Below are 7,500 nucleotides of genomic sequence, written 5' to 3' on the forward strand. Positions count from 1 at the left end.
CTACTGATAATGTGTTGCAATAGTAATCCGCCAGTACGAAGAACCGCAGTCAGACATTGGTGTATGCTGGCTGAGAGCCAATGGGCGAAGCTACCATCTGGGATATGACTGAACGCCTCTAAGTCAGAATCCCGCCTAGACGTAACGATACCGTAGCGCCGCATCGCTCGGTCGACTCCGATACCCGACTCCGTCGGCGAGGAGCGCCTCCGTGACTGGCTGGGCGTGGCCGACGATGTCACCCCTCCCTATCGCGCACAGCATGTCGTGGAGAACGTGGCTAAATGACTGCAGACGACCTGATCGGTCAGGTTCGTACGTGCAGAGCAGCTCCCTCGCTGCGATCCATTGAGAGTCAGCCCTCGATCCAACCTTTGTCGCCGACCTCCGGGCCTCCCTCCCCCCCCTGCTGGAACGTTACCTTACCAGGGCACGAAGTCGTTCGCAGACTAAGTCCCAGCTCGGAGCCGAGAGGGGCCGCCGTCCTCCGGGCCGTCGGGCCTGCCCCACTCCGGTGGCAGACCTGAGCCCCCCCTCCCTCCGTCCTCCTCCCGTCTCTCACCCTCCAGAGTGAGAGGGGCCGGTCGTCTCCGGGCCGCCGGGTCTGCCACACTCCGCGTGGCAGACCTGAGCCCCCTCTCCTCCCAGGTCGGTTGATCGGCCTTACCAGGGCACGAGCCTCCAGCCCTGCGTGCTGGGGTTGGTCCGAGAGGGGAGCTTAAGTGGGTGCGCAGCTCGGCCGTGCCTGCTGGTACGGTCTCTGACCCTCCGGCTGGGAGGGGCCGGTCGCCTCTCGAGCCGCCGGGCCTGTCACACTCGGCGTGGCAGCCCGTCCCCTCCTCCCAGTCTCTGGTCATCAGACCTACCAGGGCACGAACTCCAGGCCTGCGTACTGCTGGTTAGTCCGTGGATGGTGCTTAAGTGGGTACACGTGTCGCCGTGGCCTGGCAGCCCGTCTCATTGACGCGAGAAAAAGTCTAAGTCCCATCCAGGACCGGACAGGGCGCTCGCCGGAAGAGCTGGGAGGTAGCCTCTCCCTGGTCAACCCAAGCCACATCGAAAACTGAGTGCCTTACCAGGGCACGAGCTCCAGGCCTGCGTACTACTGGTTAGTCCGAGAGGGTGCTAAGTGTAGGTACACGTGTCGTGGAAGCCTGGTCTATCGGGGGGGGGTTCCAAGACTGTCTGACCCCGGAGCCAAGTCTGGGTGGGCCTGGAGGTCAAGGCATGTGGATTCCATGCAGCCTGGATGTCTGTGCCTGGATGTCCCAGCCTGGTTCTGCAGCCTGGATGTCCTGCCTGGATGTCTGTGCCTGGTATGCAGCCTGGATGTCTCTGCCTGGATCTGTGCCTGGTCTGCAGGCCTGGATTCTCTGCCTGGATGTCTGCCTGGATGTCCAGGCCTGGAGTCTGCCTGTCTGCAGCCTGGATGTCCAGCCTGGTTCTGCAGCCTGGATGTCCTGCCTGGATTCTGCCTGGATGTCCAGCCTGATTCTGCCTGGTCTGCAGGCCTGGATGTCTCTGCCTGGATGTCTGTGCCTGGTTCTGCAGCCTGGATGTCTCTGCCTGGATGTCTGCATGTCTGCAGCCTGGATTCCAGCCTGTCTGCAGCCTGGATGTCTGTGCCTGGATGTCCAGCCTGGATGTCTCTGCCTGGATGTCTGCCTGATGTGCCTGGTTCTGCAGGCCTGGATGTCTGCCTGGATTCCAGCCTGGATTCTGCCTGATGTCCATGGTCTGCAGGCCTGGATGTCTGGCCTGATGTCGCAGCCTGGATGTCCAGCCTGGTCTGCAGGCCTGGATGTCTGTGCCTGGATCCCAGCCTGGTCTGCAGCCTGGATGTCCAGCCTGGTTCTGCAGCCTGGATGTCCAGCCTGGTCTGCAGGCCTGGATGTCGCCTGGTCTGCAGCCTGATGTCTGCCTGGATTCTGGCATGGTCTGCAGGCCTGGATGTCTGTGCCTGGATGTCTGTGCATGGTTCTGCAGGCCTGGATCTGCCTGATGTCTGTGCCTGGATGTCCAGCCTGGTTCTGCAGCCTGGATGTCTGCCTGGATGTCTGCCATGTTCTGCAGGCCTGGATGTCTGTGCCTGGATGCATGTTCTGCAGCCTGGAGTCTGCATGGTCGCAGCCTGGATGTCTGTCCAGCCTGGATCGTGCATGGTCTGCAGGCCTGGATGTCTCTGGCCTGGATGTCTGCCTGAGTCTGCCTGGATGTCTGCAGCCTGGATGTCTGCCTGGATCTGCCTGGTTCTGCAGGCCTGGATGTCTCTGCCTGATTCCCAGCCTGGTCGCAGGCCTGATCTGCCTGTCGCAGCCTGATCTCTGCCTGATCCCAGCCTGGTTCTGCAGCCTGATGTCTCGTGCTCCAGCCCGGATTCAAATCGTACGGAACCTAGCAAACATATACTGGAAGAACCGGCGAGTCCCAGATGCCCGGGTCCCGATTCGCCTAGGACGTCCCCCGATTTAACGAATTTAAGCGATTGCGCCTAACGGCCCGGGGGGGCGAGTAGGCGTCCGAAGCCCGAACCCGCTCATGCCGTACACCGTGGATCCGGCCGCTCCGGGATACTAGGTGCCTCCGTTCGCTCCAGACCTCCTGCGGTCGCTATGGTTTAACCGCTACCGAATCGGTCAAAAGTACCCTTCCCGCGTCCAAACGAACCGGACGGCACCATCGGCCCTGGATCCCCCGTCGGTGATCACTCCCGAGCCTGGACCAAAGTCCCGTCCCCTAGCCCGTCTCTGTCGAGGTCCAGCCCTCGCTCATCCCCCGCTCAGCCCCGCCCGACGCGAGTACTCATCGCTGCTCCAACATCATCATCCTCAGCGCCACGTCATGCCTACCAGGTCCCGAAACACGACCCAGACCCCGAACGCTGTTCGATCCGACATGTCATACATCGTGGAACCGGACGAGTCCCAGAGTGCGCTGGTGTCCGATTGCTCCAGACCTTCCTACGATTTAACGAATTTAAGTGATTCGCCAAAGCGTCCCATCGTCCCCCGAAAAAGCGTCAAAACGGACGGAACCCTGCATGTCATACACCGTGGAACCGGCGAGTCCCAGATGCGCTGGTGTCCGATTGCTCCAGACCTCCTACGATTTAACGAATTTAAGCGTTCGCGAAAAGCGTCCAAAAAACGGCGAAAAATGCACTTTCGGTAAAAACGCACCATGGCCCGATAGTCCGACCCGGAACAGCCCCGTCCCTCCGTTCCTTCACCGCAAAGAACGACCGAGATATAGCACCGGAAGTCCGTGCACACTAAAATCCGTCTTTTTACTTCACTTCGCCCATGAAACCGCCGAGGTATACGTCACCTACCCGTCAAAACACCGCCGAACGATATCAGAGAGAGTGAAAAGAGGACTAGAAGAAAAATGCAAAGTGAGGTCTAGAAAATAATTTCGGAAACCTGGATCTGCGAGCCTATCTAAGCAGTTCAGCCCTCTTCCCCCATTTAGTGCATTGAGCGTTTAAAAAAAAAAGTCTGCCTTTCTCTGAGAACCGGGCTTGGCCGACATGTCCAGATTGGCCGTGATCGCTGGTCCTCCGACGGCCTGGAGTCCTGCTCGCCCCGACTCTGGAAGCAGACAGAGCGCAAGACACCCTGGCCCAGCCGAAGCGGTGCTCTGAGCGACTCCGTCCGCCCGGTCCCGCGGAGTCCTGAGCTCCAGGATGTCTCCCATGCACACTACACACACACACAACCGACCGAACAGCACACGGCCTGCCATGGAGGCTCCCGCCGCCCTGTGCCTCAACACTGGCGCTCGGCGAAGGTCCTCCAACCTGCAGGTCGCCTCCAGACCCGGCACTGACATCGTGGCCTGCCCACCCGCTCCAGCCCGCGTCGCCCATCGTAGCGAGACCGAGACGTCCCGTCGTCCCAGCCGTCTTCACTGGTCCATCGCAGCAGACTGTCGTTCCAGTAGGTACGTTGGGTGAACCGCCTCCAGAAGCTGCGGTGCTCCAGAATCATCGAGTTCTCAAAACCCATAGCAGAACCATACCCCCGCGCACATGCCAGCTCGAAGACGCTGCGGACCACGGCTCCCCCGGCAAAGTGATCTCTCACAGACACCACCGGGCATCCGATCCAATGATGGCCGAGCTGCACAGCCGCTGCGGGGCCCTCTACGAGATCCGCGTGGGGCAGCAGCAGCAGCAAGGCATGCAGCGTTCTCCGCCCAAGACGACGCCCGCCCCCACTCGTCCTCCCACTCCGAGATGCATGCGCCGCGCGTCGGAGCCGGAAGTCGCGGCTCTCCTCCGATAAAGCGCGCACCCACGCGTGCGTCGCCGGAGCAACCTCCGTCACCGCCTCGCGCGCGTCATCGTTCGCCGGAGTCTACCTGTGATCCTGCCATAGCATATGCTGTCTCAAAGATAAGCCATGCATGTCTAAGTACACACGCTGTACAGTGAAACTGCGAATGGCTCATTAAATCATTATGGTCCTTGATCGCTCTACCGTACTTGATAACTGGCAATCTAGAGCTAATACATGCAAACGAGCGCTGACCCGCCGCCTCCCTTCGCGGGCGGCGTCGGGATGCGTGCATTATCAGACCCAAAACCCATGCGGGTGCGCTTCCCCTCCTCCCCTCTCGCGGGGGTGCGGGGCCCGCCCCGCCCGCTTGGTGACTCTAGATAACCTGGGCCGATCGCTGGCCCTCCGTGCGCGACGTCTCATTCGAAGTCGCCCTATCAACTTCGATGGTACGCTACGTGCCTACCATGGTGACCACGGTAACGGGAATCAGGTCGATTCCGGAGAGGAGCCTGAGAAACGCTACCACATCCAAGAAGCAGCAGCGCGCAAATACCCACTCCCGACTCGGGAGTAGTGACGAAAAATAACAATACAGGACTCTTCGAGCCCTGTAATGGAATGAGTACACTTAAATCCTTAACGAGATCCATTGGAGGCAAGTCTGGTGCCAGCAGCCGCGTAATCCAGCTCCAATAGCGTATCTAAAGTGCTGCAGTTAAAAAGCTCGTAGTTGATCTCGGATCGAGCTGACGGTCCGCCGCGAGGCGAGCCACCGTCTGTCCCAGCCCCTGCCTCTCGCGCCCCCTCGATGCCTTAGCTGAGTGCTGCCGGGCTCGAAGCGTTACTTGAAAAAATAGAGTTCAAAGCAGCCCCCGTCGCCTGAATACCGCAGCTAGGAATAATGAATAGGACCCCGGTTCTATTTGTGGTTTCTTCTCTCTGAACTGGGCCATGATAAGAGGACGGCCGGGGCATCGTATGCGCCGCTAGAGTGAAATCTGGACCGGCGCAAGACGGACGAAAGCGAAAGCATTGCCAAGAAGTTTCATTAATCAAGAACGAAAGTCGGAGGTTCGAAGACGATCAGATACCGTCGTAGTTCCGACCATAAACGATGCCGACTAGCGATCCGGCGGCGTTATCCCATGACCCGCCGGCAGCGTCCGGAAACCAAAGTCTTGGTCCGGGGGAGTATGTGCAAAGCTGAAACTAAAGGAATTGACGGAAGGCACCACCAGAGTGAGCCTGCGCTTAATTGACTCAACACGGAAACCTCACCCGCCCGGACACGGAAAGGATGACAGATTGATAGCTCTTCTCGATCTGTGGTGGTGCATGGCCGTCTAGTTGGTGAGCGATTGTCTGGTTAATTCCGATAACGAACGAGACTCCGCATGCTAACTAGTTACGCGCCCCCGTGCGTCGGCGTCCAACTCTTAGAGGACAAGTGCGTTCAGCCACGCGAGATGAGCAATAACAGTCTGATGCCCTTAGATGTCCGGGCTGCACGCGCGCCACACTGAGTGGATCAGCGTGTCTACCCTTCGCCGAGAGCGCGGTAACCCGCTGAACCCCACTCGGATGGGATTGGGATGCAATGTTCCCATCAACGAGGAATCCCAGTAAGCGCGGGTCACAAGCTCGCGTTGATTAAGTCCCTGCCCTTGTACACACCGCCCGTCGCTACTACCGATGGATGGTTAGTGAGGTCCTCGATCGCCCCGCCGGGGTCGGCCACGGCCCCTGGCGGAGCGCCGAGAAGACGATCAAACTGACTATCTAGAGGAAGTAAAAGTCGTAACAAGGTTCCGTAGGTGAACCTGCGGAAGGATCATACCGGGAAAGAGAGGCGCGCTGCGGCGGCGTCGGTTGCGGGCCTCGAGTGGCCCCGCTCTCGGCCCGTGGCAGTCGTCGGCTCTAGTGGCTTCGGAACTCTTGCTGGGCGGGGTTCGGGGAGCGCCGCGGGAGACGGGCCGGCCGGTCCTCAGGTCCGGCCGGGCCGGCCACGCCGCTTCGGCGTTGTGGTTCGACCTGAGCCCCCCGTCTCCCTCACACCGCTTCCCCTCTCCCCCGCTGATGCAGATCCCCGGCGCGGGGTCTCGGCGGCCGGCGTGGCGTCCGGGCGGAGCGCGGAGCCTCGCTCCGTCCGTCTCCGGCCCGCCGCGGCGCACGACCGTCTCCGCGCCGGCTCCGGCCCGCGGCTCTGTGCTCTCTCCCCCCCCCGACCTGGTGGGGGGGGTGGGTCTCTGCCGCGACCGCTCCACCGACTTAGTCCGGGCCGACCACCCGCCGAAGGCGCCCTCCGCGCCGCCCGCAGCCTCTGCTCCAAAGCGCTCGTAACCGTCGCTCCGACCCCGAAGGCTCGCGGGCCGGACGGCGGAGCGAGCGTTGGAGGCTGCGTCTGGGCGGCGCCGAGCGCACGGCGAACCTACGGTGACGGCCCCAAACTCGGAACCGAAAACCCCCAGCGCGGGACGCGGCTAAGCCCTGGCCGCTCTCCGCGCGCCGGCTGGTACCCAACTCCCCTCTCCCCCGAGAGGGCACGGGGGTTCAATGACTCGCCTCGCGGCGGACCTTCGCCCTCTCGGCGGGGCCCTCGCGAGTCGAGCGCCAGTCGGTCGCTTTGTCAAACCCCCATTCTCTGACTGTCCTACACAACCGAAACAGACAACTCTTAGCGTGGATCACTCGGCTCGTGCGTCGATGAAGAACGCAGCTAGCTGCGAGAACTAATGATTGCAGGACACACTGATCATCGACACTTCGAACGCACCTTGCGGCCCCGGTCCTCCCGGGCTACGCCTGTCTGAGGTCGCTTTGTCATCAATCGAAGGGGGCTCTCCGGAGCTCCCCTTCCGCGGCTGGGCTTGTCGCAGGCCCGCGCGGGTGGCGGCGGAGGCGGTTCGTGGGGGAGTCGGCCTCGGTCCGTCCTCCCCCCATCTCCCGTCAGTCCGTCCGTCGCTCCCCCGAGGCCTTCGTCCCCCTAAGTGCAGACGTCCGGACGCCCGGCGCGACGCGTTCGTTCCCGCTCCGGACCGGGCCCTTCCGCCGTCCGCCGTCCCTCCTCCCTGCTTCCTTCCCCCCTTCCCTCTCCGGAGGGAGGGGCACCGCCTCCGTCGAGGCCCCCGCGAAGTGCGGGCGCGGCTGCCGGTGGACCTCGAGTCTCCGCGCTGCCCGCGTTACGCGCGTCGGGACCTCGTCGAACACGGAGACGGCC

At 61.9% G+C, this 7,500-nt stretch overlaps 3 pseudogenes; all 3 read left to right on the top strand.

Annotated features, from left to right (window-relative positions):
* Positions 1-378, top strand: part of LOC145550832 (28S ribosomal RNA) — a 3,723-nt pseudogene extending 3,345 nt beyond the window's left edge.
* Positions 379-4,359: 3,981 nt separating this feature from the next.
* Positions 4,360-6,120, top strand: LOC145550836 (18S ribosomal RNA; annotated as a pseudogene).
* Positions 6,121-6,952: 832 nt separating this feature from the next.
* LOC145550834 (5.8S ribosomal RNA) lies at positions 6,953-7,098 on the top strand (annotated as a pseudogene).
* The last annotated feature ends 402 nt before the right edge of the window (positions 7,099-7,500 follow it).

The sequence above is a fragment of the Poecilia reticulata genome, unplaced genomic scaffold (genome assembly GCF_904066995.2).
Source record: "Poecilia reticulata unplaced genomic scaffold, P_reticulata-male-v2 Scaffold_181, whole genome shotgun sequence".
Lineage (NCBI taxonomy): Eukaryota > Metazoa > Chordata > Actinopteri > Cyprinodontiformes > Poeciliidae > Poecilia > Poecilia reticulata.